Source organism: Manis pentadactyla, chromosome 11 (genome assembly GCF_030020395.1).
Source record: "Manis pentadactyla isolate mManPen7 chromosome 11, mManPen7.hap1, whole genome shotgun sequence".
NCBI lineage: Eukaryota > Metazoa > Chordata > Mammalia > Pholidota > Manidae > Manis > Manis pentadactyla.
In genome coordinates, this window is record NC_080029.1 from 38,955,082 (window position 1) to 38,973,817 (window position 18,736).

An 18,736-nucleotide genomic window follows, 5' to 3' on the forward strand; every position below is an offset into this window, starting at 1 on the left:
GTTACATCATGCCCCATATGGGCCATGGGAGACGAAGGTGAGGATCAGACTGATTTTTAAAAAAAAGAGCGAAGTTATTACCTGTAACATAAGAGCACTGTCTTAAAACGTCCAGCTTCTGTGTGATGATAACCATCACTCTGTGATAACATCCTGTATCAAAAAGTTCTGCATATCAGCAACTAAATAAAGAATATGTCCTTTAAGAGCAGGAAGCCAATTATTTCTTTATTTTCCCACATCAAATTGAAGGCATGTTGTAAATGATGTAGTAGATTCATTGAGCTTAAAGAATAAAAACCTCCCTCTGGAAGAGTGACTGTTGCCATATGAGGTGTTAAGTGCCCCTGAGCCCTGGATATCTCAAAAACAGCAAACCGAAGTGAAATGTCAACGCTCCTCAAACATAATGAGACTAAAACACATCCAGCCTCTTGTCAATCAAAAGACATTTTTTTTCTTCAGGCATTAGTCAGAGGGAAACAATGCAGACATCTAAAAAGCTAAGATGACAGGAAGTAGTGGTCAGCCTTTCCCCATCTGCTCTTCAAACTCTAAGAAGAGCATTACTTTCATAAAGCTAATGTATTCTTTGCTAATGTCCATTCATCATGCCCACCACAGCGGCGGCTGAACAGCTCATGTGTGATTTCTTAATGGAGCTCATCCTGGAAACAGTGACACTCCCCCTCTGACCCAAACCACAGTGAGCTGTCAAGCTCAGGAGAAGTGAAACAATGCTTACCCTGTCCTTCTAGGATCCCATTCTTCTCTTCAGAGTGCTTTCTTTTCCCTCGTTGCTCCAGGCATGGAAGGCTTCCTATTGTTTCAAAATAGAGTTTCTTGTTGATGAAGAGGAAGAGGACAACCAAAAAATCAATAAATACCCCAACTGCAGACAAGAAGCCAATGGCTTCTGGAGGGACTGGCAAAAAAACACAAAGGAAAAAAATATAATCACTATTAAAGTGAAACAATTTTAGTTCTAACAACTGATCAGAATTATTAGGAGTCTTTATGTTTATTAGAGTGCAAATACTCTACAAGTCCTGCTCCTGCTGGCATCCCCAGTGCCACGTCCAGGGGAAAGGAAGAGGCCGGTTGCCCAGTACATCCTGCTCAGATGGTTCCCCCGGGGGGCAGACTTCCATACCTTCACACATGTGGTTTCTTCCACCTGGAGTACAGCTCCTCTCCCTCCTATTCTCAGCCTAATATTTCAACTTCAAGTACCCAAACTTACTAAAAGAAATACCCATCAAATGGATTGTGCTGGAAATAGTTGACCAGTGTTATAAAGGCAAGTCTTTTGAAAACACAGCTGCCTAAAGCTTAAAAAGTAATAGCTTGAGACAAACTTTCAGACATAGACATTTACCATTATGAGCAATTGGAGGAAAAGTCGTGTCATGGGTACATTTTTGCAAATCCAACTCTGCAATAGGATGGTGATGATGATTATCCATGGTGACAGATTCCGAATCCATGCCATTCATATAAGAAATTAGAATTATATTTTGACTACTAATATCTTAGAATTTGGGAACATGAAATTCCATCTTCCACCTCTCCTCATCAAAAATTCCTGAGCTTTAAGAGACTCTCATTAAGTACTACCCAGTATGCCTTAAAGAGTCCCAGCCATCGAGTTCAGCTATGAGGGACACATAACAGACCAGAGCTAGTTCAGGAAAGACACCTCTAAGGATATGACATTTAATGAAGCCAAGATGACATTCAGTGAAGAAATCCAGAAACCAACTTGCATATAGGAATTAATCGCAGAGCAGGTGCCAACAGGAGTTATTCAAGGTAGCTGGGTATATGTGAAAGCTTATGAAAATGAATCTCCTAGGAGCAACTTTAATCCTTGGAGCAGATTTAATATGTAGATTAATAATATGAAGGGATAATATTCACTTCACCCTACTACCCAGATAAACAGAGAAAGAATGACTCAAACCAGTCCTAACCCTATGAAAAGATAAAGAAAATTAATGGTACTATCTCGCTGAATCAATTCAGTGGAAAGCCGATAAAAGAAAAAACAAAACAAAACACAACAGGCAAGATAATAGCTTTGTAGTCTGCAAAATGATAATAATGCCTGCTGTCAAAGACAACATATACCATTAAAAAAACAGTATGCACATGCTGATTATTTCCTCGCCCTTCAGAGGCAGCACAGGGGCAGTGCTTACTGGCATGGGTTCAGCAGTCGCACTGCCTGGGAGGAAATCACACTCTACCTCTTATTATCTGTGTGGCGTTGGGTGAGTTACTTAACCTCGCTGTGCTTCAGTTTCCTAGGCAATAAAAGAAGATAATAAATACAGCTACATCACAGACTAAATGAGGTTAACACATATAACATAATCCGTGTGGTACCTGGCACATAGTGTGTTCTCAAACAGTAGTAACCATCTTCCTCAGCATCACATCATCTTTACAGAGCTGTTCATATTGCTAGGAACAATCAAATATGGGATGGATGTGTTGCTCTTTGCCCAGTCTGAGTTCGAAACTCCATCTCTTTCCCTTTTGTCAAGACAGTTACCTCTACTTTTTGTCCCCTCAGTCCTGTACTTTCAACTACTTCACCTTGTGCATCCACCAGCTTTCTCATCTGTATTAAAAATGCACATCTGCTCATCCTTTAAAAGCCTCTCCTCACCACTATGTGCTCCTCAACCAAAGCTCTCTCTCTTTTCTCTTTTGCAACCATCTTCAGAGTGTTCCCTACACTCATCTCTGCTCTTTTACCTCCGAAGTCACTAGCATTCTTCACCCAGACTCCCACAGATCTCCATCTGCCCAGCCTTACCCTCTCAAATTCCATCTCTAGAAAGTAGCCAGAGTGATCTCTAGACAGAAGCCAAGGTCTGATTTGTTCAACTGCCCTCCTAAAACCCTCTATAGTGGCTTGAATTGTGGTTCCAAAAAGATACCTTCATCCTGAACCTAAAAATGTGACCTCTTTGGAAACAAAGTTCTTTGCAGACGTAATTAGGGTAGGATACTGTGAGGACATCATCCTGGATTCAGGTAAAGTCCCATATTCAAAGATAAGAGTCCCTATAAGAGACTGAAAAGGAGAAGACCCAGAGAAGAGGGCCATGAGAGGACGGGACAGAGCCTGGAGTGGCTAAGGCTCCAGCTGAGGAATACCAAGGTTACCAGCAACCAGAAGCTAGGAAAGAGTCATGAAACATATTCTCCCTCAGAGATTCCAGAGGAATCTGGCACCTTGTTTTTGGATTCTGGAGTCTAAAACTGTGAGAGAATAAATTTCCATTGTTTTCAGCCATCAACTTGTGGTAATTTATCACAGTAACCCTATGAAACTAATATACCCTCCGATGGGTTTCCATTGCCTGTAAGACAAAATTTTAATTCTTAAACTTGCTTTTCAAGGCCTTTCATGACCTAGCTGTGGATCCCAGACTTTATCACTCATCAAGGCCCAATATCAAACTCTTTGTTGCCAGTGTATCTACCAATTTCTGGGTCCCCAAACATAACTCACCTCCAGACCTTTGGATGAGACAAATGCTCACCTCTCTTCCGGCTAACTCTGACACTGTATTCCCTCTGAAACCCTTCCGTGTCCCTCTTGACCAGGCTGGATGCTTCTACCATGTGTTTCCACCCACCAAGACCTTGACAGCTTTTTCAACAGTTTTCAAATGTTAAATTTTAAACGTCATAAGAACAAGGACTATGCTTCAGTTATTCATTGTACTCTCAACAGGGTAGACACTCAACAGGGTAACATAGGATAGACAATAAATATTTGATGGTTGAATAAATTTTGAACTCATCTGTGTTACAACACATTAATAAATGTGCCTATCAATGAAAACTTCTAGAAAGAAAAGGTATACCTCAAGTGGGTTGGTAACACTAACAAAACAGGATATGCATTACCTAAGATCTGGTCTTAGGAAAAAGACAGTTCTATTACTCTAAAGCAGAAATACTTACACCTAGTAATGCCATTCAATGAAACTAAATTTTTATTTTTGAATAAAGCATATTTTTCCATTATAAAGCATCATGATGCTTATTACATAAAACTTATAAAATATACAGAAAGATAAAGACAACCACTGTTAAAAATTTGTGCACTTTCTTCCACTCATTTTAACTACTTGGCCAACACTAAATTGTCTGTATTGACTTTACCTTTTCTGGCTGGTAAAATATTTTTATAAGATAAAAAATTCTTATTTTTGGTGATATTAAAGAAAAAATAAGTAATCTGTGCATGTAGTATAATATTTCTTAAATACTGGAAAATATTTTTTAAATGATTATGTTGAATTTCACCACCCATCATTGTTAACATTTTGGATTTATTTTTTCTTACAATTTGTTTCTTAACAATTATTTTACATCATTGAAATACCATTTCATATGCTGATATTAATGCAGTTAACATAAAAACATTCACAGATTCCAGATTGAAAACAATATGAAGAGATTATTCAATATAATCTCCAAAGGTACAAGAAAAAATGGGGGAGAAAAAGCCCTTGTGTTTTCAAAATAACTCTGCTTTTTGAAAATGGAAATATTTTTGTTAGTAATAATTCTCATATCAATGACTTAACCATGGAGCTATAAAATTCTTGGGTATTTGCCAATATTTTTTCTCCTCAAAATTAGGTATAGATTAATTATTGTTACCTTTTAATCTTTAATGATCCATAAATGAGTGTGATGCTGTGGGTGTATTTTGTTGATTTTTCCTGAAACCTAGACTTCCAACATATCAATGCCTTTTTTAAAGCTTGGGGAGTTTTCTTCAAATATGTCTTTGATAGTTTCTTCTGTTATAACTGTTCTTTTTTCTATCTTAAACTGGGTTACTATTTTTTGTGGCTACCAACTTTTTCTTTTTTCCCTCTGCATTCTGACAGATTTTCTTAAATATGGCCTGCATGTTTTCATTCAACTAAATGGGTGAAAGTGTGCTCTTAACCACAACACTATACTCACTACTATAAACCCTGAATATCTGAGTCAGTGGTAGACAGTGGAGGAAGATACTGTCTTACTCTCTCCTTTCAAGTTGAATGGTGGAGAACACTAGGAGTAAATAAAACCTAGCCAAAACAGACAGAAAGCTTAGTTTGGCAAGTATGGTTATTTCAACAGAGTTCATGTTCCTTCCAGAATCTATTAATTCCAATTTTATCCTTTTCTATGTGTTTATGGGTACTTACTGGGAAGCCTGAAGGGATGCATGAGGCTGCTAACCAAATGCTATATTAAACTTCTGGTTAGCCCTACATGAGTACAGTATCAAAGAAATGACTAAGAAGTTGGCAGTGACCCTAGACCTGAAGAACAGCTTAACTAGGGTTGCACACAAACTGCCCTCTTTAAAAGTGGTTTAAAATTCCAAACATAACCCAGAAATTTCACTTCTAGTATGTATCCAAGAGATTTAAAAATACATGTTCACATAAAAACATAGATGAGTGTTCATAACAGTACAACAAATTATAGCCCAAAAGTGGAAATAGCTCAAATGCCCATCAACTGATAAATAGGTAAATAAAATGTATTATATCCAATGGAATACTCTTCTGCAATTTAAAAAATGAAGTACTTATACATGCTACAACATGGATGAACCTTGAAAACACTATGCTAATTGAAGGAAGTCAGACGCAAAAGGCCACACACTAGATGATTCCATTTATAGGAAATGTCCAGAATAGTGAATCCACAGAGACAGAAAGTTGTTCTCAGGGGCTGGGAGGAGGGCAAAATGAAGAGTAACTGCAAATGGGTTTTCTATTTGAGGTAATGGAACTATCCTGGAATTGGATAGTAATGATGGTTGTACAGCTTGGTGAATATACTAAAAAAAACACTTAATTGCACACTTTAAGAGGGCGTGAATTTTATGGAATATGAAATTACTTTAAAAAAGCTTAAATTCCAAATATGACATTTTAATAAAGACTAGAAGGAAATATGAGAAAAATTATAATAGTTTTCTTAGATTTGGTTTGAAAGTTATTTTCTTCATATATAAACATTCTGCAATTTTGTTATTCAATATTAATAATTAATAATGAAGTTCAAGTATTATAGGTTATGAGAATTATAGTCAGCACAGTTCTTCCATCAATGTGTAATACTGAACACAGCAAGCCAACTGTTCCATCAGTATAAGCCAAAGAGAATTTGATGCTGCATTTGAGTTCTAAACAAAATTAGAGACATTGGCAAGGAAACTTAAAGTCATTTTGCATCCCATATATATGAATGCTATAGTGAAGAACAAGCATTACATGCATCATCTGCTACAGATGACAAGGGCACATATGTCAAGAAACTTAAGTGCCATCTGCAGAGTAACTCATCTAATTATTCCAGTAATTCCTAAATTGAAAATCAGATGGCTATGAAGTTCGGTCACATAGTTCATATTGAAAACTTCCTCAAAGTTATATAGCTCATGTTCCATTGGATATCCCATCTGTTGATTTTCAAACAATGGTTCATGGAGAAGACAGAGCATACAATGACATAAATAGAGAAGCCTCTGCATGTCACACAGTCACTAGATGTTTGTAAATTTCATTCTGTGGTTGCTGAAGAAGTAAAAAACAATTTTTTTCAAGCCTAACAAATTGTAACCATGTGACTCACAACAAGAACTAGAAACAAGATGAGAGGAAGCTAAAAATGTATTTAATAAAATGTTAAGAGGTGGGGGGGATCAGAATTAACTGAGCAATGACAATATAAATAATTTAAAAGTAAAATTATAGTTTCTTAAGAATAAACTTTCTTGGTAACACTCTGAAGAATGTAAGGAATTTCATTAAAAATATGAGGAAAGCATGAGGTAGATCTAAAATCCTACTCATTTGTATACCCCTACCATCTTTGAATCCATCAACCTGAAAGTCCTGTTTTCAGGGATATAATTTCAATTTCATTCATCCCTTTAAAAAACAGCATGACTTTGAAATTGTTTCTATGGTGTTCTCAAGCATGGTCATACACCAGAAGTTCCTGACTTGTACTTAAGCTTGTTCACCTAGAATTCTGGGGTTATCTAATGAACAGTATAGTGATTATAGACAACACTACTGTATTATAAACTTCAGAGCTGCCAAGAGACTAGATCTTAATTGTTCCTACCACAGATAAAGAAATGACAGCTATGTGATGGGATTGATGATTTAGCTAACAATCAGTAGTAATCACATTATAATTTATAAATGTATCAAAACAATATGTTGCATACATCAAACTTACCCAGTGTTGTATGTCAATTATATCTCAATAAAAATAAATTTCAAAAAGCATTCAGGATTGCCTGGGCATGCCTCATCCTCCTCCAGGGATTCATCTACCTGAGGATGCCAGGAGCTTCTCAGGAAGGACAGTGAACAAGGTTGATCAAGGATGACTGGAGTGGAGCACAGGTGTCTACCACTCAGGTTGATGCAAGGCCAGACTCCTTTGGTCCCAGAGCAAGAAGGTGACAGTAAAAACTGTAGCATTACATATTAATAGCTTTTGCAAATCAAAATGTTTTCAAAGGCAATTTCAGCACAGTAAGGTTGAGGCCCTTGACCTATAGCTTATGTTCAGACTTTCTTTGCTACCACCCAAAAGAACACAAAGTAAGAAATGAGAAACTTTTAAGAGCAGAATGAACACCAATGAGCCAACTCCATACACAACTACTTCAGAACACAAATTCAAAATATCTGTATAAACAATTAGACTCATTTATTTCATTACTTATGTTTTTACAACCAACTACAAAATTTTAAGTCACTTCAAAAAATTAGTACAGGAGAAGTTAAACTGAAGGCTTCAATTTTCCTTTTTTCCTACAGTCATGATTCTGGGACTAAAAAAAATGAAAGAATGAACCCTTTGGTACTCACCAGTACATTATTTTGTCAGTGTCCTAAATTTAGGGCTAGTTGGGCATCATAACCTCAATAACCTTCATAATAGTCAACCATTTTCCTAAAAATTTCTAAGACTATGAATTATAAATATTATACATATATTTAAAGTAAGGAAATGGGTAGTTCCACTGAAATTTTCTTCCTAGTAATAGCTAGCAGGGATATGTTAACTACATATTCAAACAAATTCTTTGGAAGGGAAAAGTAGACCTTTCAAAAAATAGGAAAAATTGGCTTAATGAAACCTAAGTGAGATTTTAACATGTTCCAAAATAAAACATAGCAACATATGGAGTCACTAGCAACCAACCATTTCTCAAAATACTTGAGAACACACAGCATTTGGGGGTTTACATGGGGCGCTATCTTTAATACAGTAATATATGTGTGTTGAAATGTGTCCATCTTCTTCTGAGAATTAAGGAAACCTAACCTATCTGCTTTACATAGTTAAAATTCTCCCTTAGCAGTCACACACACCCACACACATATGCTTCTAGAAGCCAAGAATTTCATCAAGCTTACTGTCCTTTCCTGTAATACTCAGGTGGTTAGGTCAGAGCAGTATTCAATGATGAAAATGGCTGAAATGCACCAATAGGTCCACGGAGGACATCTGTGAGACTTTCTGCACTTTTCTGAGTTTCCCTGAATAAGTCAGCTATTCTACACTGTCCCCAACCTCTCCATTTTCCTACATCTTCCCAGATGGGGACAAGGAGGGAAAAGAAGCAAAAGGAATCAGATGATGTTGGTGGTTTATAAGGCTACAGCCAACATTTTGGATTGTTGGCCGTTTAATGGCATGCTTATGTTGCTGAATTTAATTGAGCGCTGTATGCCTTGTACAATTTATATGTTCTCTGCCAGATAAAGTTAATCAGTTAGCACGAATATCATTCATTAAAACTTGAATATCACTGAACTTATTATCATTATATGATAAAATGAGAAAAATATCCCAAATTAAAGCATGTCATCTTGAAACATCAGAGAATGCACACTGATATGATTTCCATGGAACAGTTGTTAAATCAATGTGGCAATTTACCTTTCAAGTAAAGGGAATATTTTTATAAATGAGAGAGACTGAGAGGTGAGTCTACTTCAGACAGACAAAATATCTTAGAAGAAAGATAGTCAACTTTCTTCACCTCTCCGAAACATATGCTTTTGGAGTGAAATATAATTTTGATTTGTTTATAGCTTCTTTATTTTTCAACTCAGGAAGACTGCCCACATATTGAGACTGAAATTTTAAGAGAATTGTTTTTTGCCAATCCAATACCCTCAAATAAACAAAACAAAACATATTTTTGCCATCTAAAATAAATATTTTTAAAAAGATTATTATAAAGATTTTTCAGATTTTAACTATTGACCCCAAAAAGTAGTGTGTAGAACTTTGTGCTCAAAGACTAAACAGTATATGGGAAATCTAGAAATAGGAAGAAGATTTAAGGGCCCTTTAGAGCTCTAATTTTTCAAACAATACAAATGTTTTCTTGTTTTCAGAAAGTTATCCATCCATAAAGACTCAAGTTTACACTGTTACTAAGAATTTGTTGGTACCACTCAAAATCCACTGACATTTCCACTACGAGCACAATGCATATAGCCCCAGCACTCAGACTGGTGATCCAGTGTTAGTATTCCATTCTCAAGCTCTGACCTCATGACAACCATTTAGGTAACAAGGACTGAACAAAATTGTCATTGTATTCAAATAAAATAGGCATCTTTTAGCTCTTCTAGTTCCTCAGTAGAAACTAAGAAGCTTCTCTGGAGTTAATTTCTGAATAAAACCCCCTTGCAAAACAGATGGGATCCTAATCGATTCTCTGACTTCTCTGCTACAAGTATTTACCAGCTCTTTTTAATTACAAAACACACACACACACACACACACCAGCATAAACTGTCTGTTTTACTGTCTGTGCTAATTTCATTTCATTATATCCTTGGAGTAAGCTATTATTTTCCCACTGGTTCCCATGGCATTCTTCATTATCAGCTGCTAATTGTCTAGCATTCACATAGGACTGTGAACCACGTAGGCTGCTGCGTGGGCTGAAGTTCTAGGGGAAGCTGAACAGCAACAGGACTCAGCGTTGTTATTATTGTGACATATTAGAAAGTTTCCACCCACTTACGTGCCCACATGCTCTGCTGCAGAGCATCCATAGCCAGAGGGGCTGTGTGCTGAAGCATGGGAGGCCATCTGTACTAGGCGTCTCACTTAGTGATCATCATCGCACATCAAGCGAAGATTACATGGGGCCAAACCATCACAGCCATGAAAGCCAGAGGTCTGGCTCCACAGGCAGGCATGAGTATTGATCTTAAAATACAACTATGACAGGTCTGTCTAAATTTGTTCCTTTATTCCTAACCTTGAGCACAAGCACCTGATTTAGTCTAATTACTCCCTCAAACTTCTCCCCATTTACCCTTCCAGAATCAAGGCCAATTTAGAGATTTGAACATTTTTTTCAAAGATTCAGAGGTTGGGGACTTTTAAATAGATTTGGAGATGTACTGCTCTTGGAGACTATTCCCAGTGAAGACTTGGATATCTGGAGCTAATTACATTTGACCTTATAAATTCAGAACATGCCAAACAAAAGCTATTATTACGAGAGCCAAAACAACATGCAACAATTTATACATTTAGGTCAAGAGGGAGCTGTGGAAGTCTCTTAATTAGCAAAGCAAACAAGGACTACAAAAGTGGGGCTTTGAGGCATAGAAAGCGGTGCTTCTATTCCAGTGCTTTGCAGGCACCATGTTGCAAAGTCTTGTAAAACAAAGCTCTGATTTCATATCATGCTACGTACCAATCACTGTTACCAGAAAATTGTGCCTCTTGAGATACCTCTGTCTCCTCCAGGCACATCCTCTCAGGGTTTACAGACACTCTCATCAGATCAGAGTCACAGGGAACTACCTTTCTTTCGTGGGTTAACCCAGATTATTCTAATGCTGTGAAACAAGAAAGAGGTAGGATGATGGCTTCGTGCTGAGCCTCACTTCTGGTCGTGAGGCCACCAGAGCTCACATGCTAATCCAGGGTTTTGAAGTTTAACAGGATGGTAGTTAAAGTTTATCTAGAGATGCTCAGACTCTGTAGGACCTAATTACATTTCAATCTAACTCAATCTAATTAAACCAACCAAAGGCTGAAAGTTGGAGAGAGTACATGCTAAAAGATCATTTGGCCCTGAGTTGAGAGGTTTGGGTCTAGCACCTTGTGACCCACCTCTATAACTGAGGGAGATGTGAGGAGGTCCTGACGGCAGGGTTGTGTCTTGACTGCACAACATCTGTGTGCTCTTCCAGTAATAATACATGAGATAAATCAGGATACCAACTTTTATATTATAATGGCTAGCCCAGGAACTAGAACCAAACTGTATCTATAGAACTATAGTCAACCTTGTATCTGGGGATAGTTCCACTTAGGATAAAATTGTGGGTCAAAAGGTTATGTGGTGAGCAATGAATAAATGCACAAAAAGTTGAATCTTCTTGAGGCCTATTTCCACCCACCTAACAGGGTAGATAACTCAGCTATCTATTCCCAAGGATTCCCTCACTCAGATCCCAGAATACCCACTTAAAATTAGAACACCCAAACCTCTGGACAGAGTGAGAACCGACATCACACGTCCTTATTCTTCAATATTTCTTCCTATGTGCCTAAGTCATCACCCAAATCTGCTGATTTAGGATTCTCTTGCTATCCCTTCAACCTCTTTTTTCAAAGCTCCACTTCTCTGCTCACCTCTCAGAGTCTTTATATTCTTCAAGATTCTGTGTGTGGGTCCTATTCCCACATTAATAAGCATTTTAATGAGATATTTTATATATCTCATGGCTTCAGCCACCATTGAGGGCTGCCAAGTATATATCCGTAAGTCAAAACTCTACTCTGAGCACATATATCTCTACCAGGATGTCCTGCGGGCAATCCCAAAATTATCAAGCTAACAACTTAACTCATTATCCTCCTCAAATGTCCTCTGAAGCCCCCCAAATGTCCACCATCCATTCTTAGGACAGTACTCCGGTTAGACCCTTCCCAGGCTGGCCTGCTTCAAGAGCCTCCAAATGGATGCTGTCTTTCAACTCCTTCCCATTTTGCTTATTTTTAAAAGAATTCTTTTTTAAGTCTAGCTCAAATTTTCAACTGTTTAATTTCTAAAAAATGTAATTTGGATCTCTAGTGGAGAGGACTTATCTTGGCTAAACTATTTTAATACACTTACAGGATAATGAGGATCAGAGAGAGGCCATCTCATGAGCATGGTGGAACACTGATAACCACATGTAGTCTCTGCTGGATACTGCCAGGCCCCCCACAATGCCAATTCATTCTGCCACCCCCTAACTGGTAGTCATATTAACCTCAGACCCACAGGTACGCATAAAGGTTTCTAGGACCCTCCACTGCTTAAGGATTAAAGCTCAAACTGTTACCATAACATTTGAGACCCTTTCCAACTTGGTCTCAAACCACCTTTCCAGTCCAGTCACCAAGCATACCTCCTAGGTACACTGGGCTGAGCTTTACCAGATACTCATTGTTCTCTGTACATGCCATGCACTTTGAAACCTCTCTGCATTTCCACCTACTAATCCCTCTCCTTGGAAGGATCTTTTCCAACAGGCAAAGTCCAGCTAATCTCATAAGGACCCTCTGGAAAACCAGCTCCTCTGCAAAGCCTATCCCTGTCCCATCAAGCAGAACATATGACAGTTCCTATGTACAGAGCTTGTATCTTTACACTTAACTCATAACATTGCATCACTCTCAGCTTAATCCAGCTGAACCCCACTAGACTGTAATTTTACTGAAAACAGTAAAGTGTCTTCTTATTCATCTTTATATTCTTGATGCTTTGCTCATAATGCATGCTAGTTTAATTAAATTAAGTGATAACCTCTAAGATTTTATTTTATTTTAAAGTTTTCCTGATGGGGTTATTGCATATAAACTATCACCAAATTAGACTATAGAATAAGTCCCTGTAAGATTGAGTCTTGCATATGGTATGTCTCTGGTGGCTTCAATAAACATGTTGTTCTACTGCTTTTGCATTATAGTTTAGACCCTTCAGTGTTTCAGGGTTTACAGTCAACTCTCAAATGTGCAGGCTAAAAAAACTATCTTAAAACTGTTCATTTAGGAGGAACCCTGGAGGACATTGGTTCAACCTTTCATTTTACAAAAATAAAGGCTGAAGACTAAAAGGACCAAGAGATCTTCCTCAAATACCCAATAATCCAATAATATGGTGGCAGAGCTGAGACCAGAGCTCTGGTTTCTGCGTGCGCTCTGACAATGCTGATTTCATCGCACTGCTGCTTCTCCCTGACATCCTCTCATAGAATCAGAGCATCTGCTCAACAGGGCCCTTCTCTCCACAAAGGACCTCCAACATCTCAGTAAATGAAGGGATCCAAGATAGACCAACCCTGACTGACAACCATCTACTTGAACACTTCCGGTGTCTGGGAAGCTCCCTCCTTTGCCAATAATCCATTCTTTCCTTGTCCATGTCACCTGGGTAGCAGTCTTCTTCACAGAAAAAGCCAGTATCAACCCTGCCAATAGCTGAAGATAGCACTTATGCTTTCCAATTATTTTCTCTAACCTAAAGAACTGAAGTTTCTTCAACTATCCCTTAAAACATATGGTTGTAACTCCACAATTTTACTAGTTGCCCCCCTCTGCCCCACATAGTATGAGCTAGCCCTAAACAACCTTTGGCTTTGAAAAGAGATCAGAAATAAAGCCTCAGGAAAATGTCCTTCAATGCCCATCTCTCTAATTATTTCAAGACAAAATTGCCATTTCCATCAGCTCAATAGGATGTCTGAACAATAATATGTTCATGATACATAATATATGTAGGACCCATCAACAGGAAACATTACCTAAGAATGTTCTGTTTTTGAACCACCTGTTTGTATGTGACAGAGACCTAAAGATGAGAAACTACAACTAGATACAAGTATCTAAGAAAAAAACCTTGAGGACCACAATCACCTAGAACATAAGCAATGAAACCAAAACTTTTCAAACTGAATTAAAATACCTCAAGACATTCTCTCCTATTTTTCTCTTCTCATCTCCCATCCCAAGGTTAGGAAAGCACTCCCTAAAATATCATTTCAGAACCAAAACTATTCTGTCCATATCTTTGATAAGATCACAACCATCTGAACTCCTGCAGAGATTCTGTTTCAGAATCCTACTGTGAGTAGAAAAACAGGAGAAATTTATCTCTCAGCTTCTCTAACATCTCTTCCAGCTAAACTTTCATTTTTTAAACCTAGTGGAGTCCCATTTTGATAACCCCATTCATATTTCCACTAAAGAGAGCAAAGATAAAACAGAGCCTGTCCTCCCCCATGGAAAACCACGCTGAGATTATTCCTTCAATAATTCAACTGTTTACTGAGCGCCCACGCATGACAGGACTTGATTCGTAACTCCAAGAAATTTAATAAAGATTGTAAAGGAAGTCTTCATACATAGAAAATTTGTCCAGCACAATACAAGGCTTAAAGAAGGGGCTAAAAGGGCCACCTGCTGTAAAATAAGAAATATTTAAAAGGTTGAATGACTCAGCAAGAAGCACTCCAAAAACTTGATTTTAAAAGATCCCGTTATCTGCATCTGTAAGCAATTCCTTATCTTATTCATAGTTCTAAAATTAAAATAAGACCAATATCTGAAACATAATTTATAGAATATATCTTGTCAAATTGCAGGTAGGTAGTATGTTCTGCCAATTTTTTGAACACCTTTAATATTGGTAAACAAATTAGGTTGATTGATGAGTAGTATTTTTGTGTATGTGGCCAAAGAAGCCTTTCCTGGCAAAGGCGAGGGACTTCTTCTGCCCTTGGATGATTTTCTTATCTGGTTGCAGATACTTTCTGAAATGCTTGTTGACTTGATTTCTGATACCATCTTTAAGACAAGTCATTCCAATTGTCCACAAACTAGCAATTAAGAGCCTGTCCCCACATTTCACTGAGGCAGATGCATCCGCACTCACTGTGAAGAAAGGGGAACATCTGCAGCCTCGGGAATGGGTCTGTCTACTTAGCTGAGGGATGGAGACTAGAGAGGGGATGCCAAAGTGAGCCCTGGAATATGAAGGAAAAAGGGAGATTTTGTTTGACTAGTAAGGGGGAAGCCACAGGCTGAGAGAGATGCTGAGCAGGAAGCTCCATCTCACAGAAAACAGGAGCATGCTGGAGGAAGGGAGAAGGATCAAGAACTTTCACAAAGTCAAAGGGTTGCAGAAAGAACCCCAGATTGCAGGGAAGAACTGGAGGGTTACAAATGCCAAGTTTTTTTTAAATACCCAAAACTGTCACCTCCTCCCCAAAGTAAAGAATGACCTGGAGTGAAGACACTGGTTATAGACTGGAATTACTCCTGATTTATATGTGAGTTGGTGCCTTAATGGTGGAGCAGTGAATCTCAGAGCTTTTAGGGATTCTGGGATGATGGAGTGTTTCCCTGGGGGTCACTAAGGCAGGCTACAGGCGCAGGGAGAGGAGCTGGAGTTTGTGTGACATGACCGTGATCATGCAGAAGCCTGATTTACCTCAGAGAGGCAGAGAACCTTACCTCTGACAGCAATAGGAATGTATTTGTCCTGTAGATTCCAACTAAGACAACAAGAAGAGGTCCTTCTTGCCAACCGCCACTGTGAGAGATCATCCTAAACTTTCCCTTGGGTCCTAACACGCTCCTGGCTCCAAGAAGGCTGTACTTCAGCAAGGCACAAGGGCAAAAGTCTCTGCCAGACCTGGAAAGCCCTCCTTTCTATGCGGGCTTCAAGGGCCCAGGTGGCTGTGGAGGGAACTGTCCTCCAGGCACCAGCCTCGGGGGAAGGCAAAGGCTCAGGCCAGCCTGTCTGAGACTGTTCTGGGACGACGGCCCCCCAGGCAGGCACCGCCTGTAGATCTTGTCAACCCTTCTAGCTGTCAGTCTGATAAATGGGCAGCTGGGCTGAGGAGGATTCCGGGGAAGCCTGCCCACCCCTACATGGATTACAAAAGAGAAACCTGGTTGGGGGGAACATGGCAAAGCAGCCAAGCAAGACCTGATCTCCGGGGGAGCTACTCTGAACAAAGGCCAGTCTAATAGCAACCATTATATTCTACATGTACATGGCCTTAGCGTACCAGGCACTTTACACTCACTTACACCTCACAACAGTCCTCTGAGGTTGGAACTATTGTTATCATCATTTAACAGATGAGAGAAGAAGTGGGGCTTAGAAAGTAACCTATCTAAGGTTGCAGAGAAGCGCTGGAGGCAGGATTTGGCCCGGGCAGTCCGGCTTGAGTCTCCAGGTTGGACCATTCTTCCAGACTGCCTCACCGTGGGTGTTTTGAGGCTAGAATTCAGTAAACGCTGTCAGCAGGGTGCAGGTGACTGTGAGGAAAGCAGGCTCTCCCTGCAGTCCAGAGTGGAACAAGAGTTCAGAAGTGAGGCCGTGAGGGCCCAAGGCCTCAGCCTCAGGCAGCCGAGGAAATAAAGAACTCTGGAAATAAGGGCAATAACGAAGATTATGCAGGTGTAACTTGATGCATCTTTTTATTCTATATATTCCATTTATCTTCAGAGACTCCCTTCCATCATTATAAAAATTATCATGCACATAAACAGATGACTGCAATAAATATAGTAAGAAGCTAGCATTGCCAGAGAAGTTAAAAGGAAAAAAAAGGAGAAAGACTGTTAATCCTAAAATTGGGAGTTTGAAAATCCCCCAAATGATATCAGCCTAAATTCTTCCAGAGAAAAATGACAGAAAGCTGGCTCAGGGACTTTCAGTTTGGGGATGGCCATTTCACCGCAAAGAATAGAGAGCACGGGCCAGGGGAAGGGGTCAAGGGAGGTGTGTGGCCTCCGTCTTCCTGCTGTTTCTCATCCTCTTCCACCTTGGGTGCTGTTATGGACTGAATTGGGCCCCCCACCCAAAATGCATATGTTGAAGTCCTAACCCCAAGTACCTCAGAATATGACCACATTCATAGATAGGTGCATTAAAAAGGTAATTAAGTTTAAAGGATGTCTGTTGGGTGGGCCCTAATCCCCTGTGCCTGGTGTCCTTACAAGAGGAGAAAATTTGAACACAAGGTGTGCCCATGAAAGGGAAGGCCATGTGAAGGTAGGGGAGCACACAGCCATCTAGGGGCCAAGAGAGGCCGCAGAATGAAGTCAACCCTGCTGACACCACGCTCTGGGACTTCAGTCCCCAGAACTCTGAGAACACATTTCTGTTATTCAAGCCACCCAGTCTACGGTATTTGTTATGGCTGCCCTAGCACACGACTAGAGGTGACCTCCCTTAAAGTACACCTGTATATAAGAGAATTATTAGCTGTTGGTGGGTAAAATTGCAGTATTTCCAGAATCTCTCTCCTAGCGTTAGTGCATCTGCATATCAATGGGTGTTTCCAAGGGGTGGATAAAATTAGCCATCTACATATCAATAGGTAATCAAAAGGGCATGCAAGGGTTTATCTGGACTGGAGAGGTTGGGTGGAGCTCTCTTCTGCTGCAGCCTGGTCAAGAGAGAGACGGGATAACTGCTCATGATAAATAAACGGGTTTCTTAACTTTATTTCTCCTTTTGACTGAATTCAGTTTCAAAGGTATTTTGCCCTGGGATTTTCTGTCTCAGAATAACTATTCTGTCTCACTGAATAAACATACAGCTCTCCTGACCCCAAACAGACTGACAGTAAGTGCTGAGAGGGAATTATACGTCCAGTAGGGACAAATGAGAAAATGATTAAGTCCCTACAGGCTTCTGCCGCCAAGTTCCCAAGCACCACAACCCCTTAGTGTATGTTTTTTATAAATCCCTTATCAATTGCAAGAGTTCCTTTAGATACTCTGTTTCCAGGCTCTCCCAGTCCCTGACATTTATCCTTCTTAGAGCTACACCAGAATCATCTTCACCAAGTACTGTCTTTATCATGCCACCCTCCCCCAACTAGTGTTAATGGTTTCTCATTAGCCATAAGATAAAGCCCAAATTCCTTTGCTTGTCTTTTAAGGCTATATGGGGTCCAACCCCAAACAACCTTGCCAAGTTTAGCCCCCTGTGTCTCCAAGGGAAACTTCTATTTCCACAAAATTAGCATTCTTAAACTCATTGCCCCTAGACACAGTGGTACTTGTCCACTTCTAGACATCTAGTCCTGTGATCCAACCCTCTCTGCAGAATGTCTTCCTAATCAAATGCTATTGCAAGTCCCCTCTTACATGACTCCTTCCCAGCCAGTTCTGAAGGTGAACTGTATCGCATTTCCACACCACTTATCTGGTAAACATTAATAGCTGGCAAGCTAGGCAACTTTTTACAGCCAAAGCTTTTCTGCAGTGTGAAGACCTTGAAAGTAAATGTTTAATATCCCTTGTACCCTGCGCTTGTATCTCACACAGCATCTGTCATGGTGTTCCGGTAAAGACCAGTCACTGAACACCAGGGAAGGGGGGAAGGAGGAAAACATGTGAAAAGAGAGCCTGAAGCAGTGCCGACCCTGTTTAGGCATCTCATTTCATCCAAGTCTCTTTATCCCTAGATAATTGAAAATTTAAACTAAACTTATGGTCTAGATGAGTGTGATCTCTTCCCTACAAGTCTCCTTCCTGAAATATTTTGTATGTATGTGAAGGCAGAAGGGAGAATTAGAAGAGGAATCAGCCTCATGTTACAGTGGGTATTCCTCACTGGACCACA

At 39.5% G+C, this 18,736-nt stretch overlaps 1 protein-coding gene across 1 annotated transcript in view; it reads right to left on the reverse strand.

Moving 5' to 3' along the window:
• The window catches only part of SYT16 (synaptotagmin 16), a 154,362-nt gene that overhangs the window by 126,677 nt on the left and 8,949 nt on the right, over positions 1–18,736 (reverse strand). Inside the window, 1 exon segment of the mRNA XM_057488395.1 lies at positions 746–925. The gene's annotated coding sequence lies outside the window, so the exon portion shown is untranslated.